Source organism: Glossina fuscipes, unplaced genomic scaffold (genome assembly GCF_014805625.2).
Source record: "Glossina fuscipes isolate IAEA_lab_2018 unplaced genomic scaffold, Yale_Gfus_2 121, whole genome shotgun sequence".
In the NCBI taxonomy this organism is placed as follows: Eukaryota; Metazoa; Arthropoda; class Insecta; order Diptera; family Glossinidae; genus Glossina; species Glossina fuscipes.
In genome coordinates, this window is record NW_023998464.1 from 3,804,479 (window position 1) to 3,806,317 (window position 1,839).

The 1,839-nt window shown below is 29.1% G+C and overlaps 1 protein-coding gene across 1 annotated transcript in view; it reads right to left on the reverse strand.

Moving 5' to 3' along the window:
- LOC119640654 overlaps positions 1-671 on the reverse strand; it is a 4,661-nt gene extending 3,990 nt beyond the window's left edge. Inside the window, exon 1 of the mRNA XM_038038846.1 lies at positions 361-671. The gene's annotated coding sequence lies outside the window, so the exon portion shown is untranslated. The remainder of the gene's footprint in view (positions 1-360) is intronic.
- Between the last annotated feature and the right edge of the window lie 1,168 nt (positions 672-1,839).

Here is a 1,839-nt window from a genome sequence, read left to right on the forward strand (position 1 = left end):
TACACAGAATTTGATTTATACAAGTTTAAACTTTGTGTGCGTGTGGGTACATGAGTGTTTACTTGTGTATACTACTTAAGTGCTGACCTATATTACTTTTGTTAAAATTTGAAGTCCTAAAGAACGAAATACCACACCCTTCCAAACAAACGTGGATGGGGAAACGCATTTGCATAATATCAAGGGATCACAAACAAAGCAATCACTTAATAGTATTTTGTCAACAGGTGCATATATATAAATATATATATATATATATATATATATATATATATATATATATTTTCAGTATGTCGTTGAGTGGTTATTATATGTGTATAACGGATTTTTAACAACCTTTTTTTCTGTACATACACTCACCTAGTATTACCACCTTTTAATAAATGAAACGTGAAGGTGGGGAAGTTATCTACTTTAAAACGTTATTGTAATTTTCACAATAAATACATTTGTGTGGTTGTGTTTAGTAAAGTCGTCTGTTTTAAAAATTTGTAAGCATTTTGTTGTTTTTTATTTTATTTAAATTTCCAGATATTTAATCACAATAAAAAAAAGTCGTATGTCTTTAATAGTAAGGTAAGAAAATATCGATTTTCTCATTTGAGCTCGAGATGATGGTGAAGTTCGCACTGTTTTGTTATTTTTTTTCAATTTTGTTTTTTTTTTTTGTTTTTAATGACTATATTACAATATAATTATTTTATAACTTTATAGTTTTTTTTCTAAGCGCGTTCTATCATTTTCTTATCATTATGATTATTATTATTTTTATTCTTTTTAGGTAACTTTCCTCTAACTAATGTCTTTGATAAATATTTAGCACAACTTTAAATGCAAGAATTATTTATTTATTGAATAGAAAAAGCAAGTGACATATTTATGGAGCATCTAACTTATGATAAATATGAAATTAATTCGGTTGTCATATCAATGAAACTTTTAAGCTTACACTCTGAAGCTTTAACTAAAAAGGATGGCAGCACTTAACATAACATGGTTAGAAGAGCTTTGTTTTTAAACACAGTTATTAATTTAAAAATAAAAAGAGTGGAAGGAGATAAATAAAGCAAAACTTAATTAAAACAAGAAATATTTTCCCATTTCACGCAATAATTGATCGGATATAATACAGTAACAAAAGAGTTAGGGCTATATTTTAAACCGTTGCAAGCGCTAAATCACGAGCTATTAAAAAGATATGTGCGATTTTTTTTCAAATTCGTCAAAAATATTTGAACACATACAGATTTGAATTTTCATATGGATTCATATCAATGTTTATTTATGAATTAATACTGTTATCAGGTAATTTTTGTACAAATACTGCTGTCAATAACTGCTAGAGCACTTCGTTTCACTAATTTGAGAATTGCCGAAAAATGTAAAAGTTAAGAAGAAAGACTAACAAACCGTTCGCGCATTTCATATCAGGTCGAATATGCTAACTTTTGTATGACCGCACTTTACATCGTCACTGAAACCTTTTTCATCGATTAATATTCTTACACCATCTCTTTCATTACCGGCACGAAAGTTAGGCCAAGTGTATTGGGAAATCATTTTATAGCGCAATAAAAACTTTTCATAGCGCTGGCGATGCACGAAGCCAGCACGGCGTACTCTTACATTTTCCAACAAACCTAAGTAACGGACTTTTTTCTTTTTGAATTCATTATTTTCTATACGTTCTACAAGCGCTTCTCTCTTTCATTTGAGTTTCTCCTTTCGAACTCAAGTACCCTATATTATTTCTATGCATTCACCGCATTCACTTCTTTTTTCTGGCCATCACATAATAATAAGAGACACCCCTGACTGATTGATTATCTAAAAAAAAAA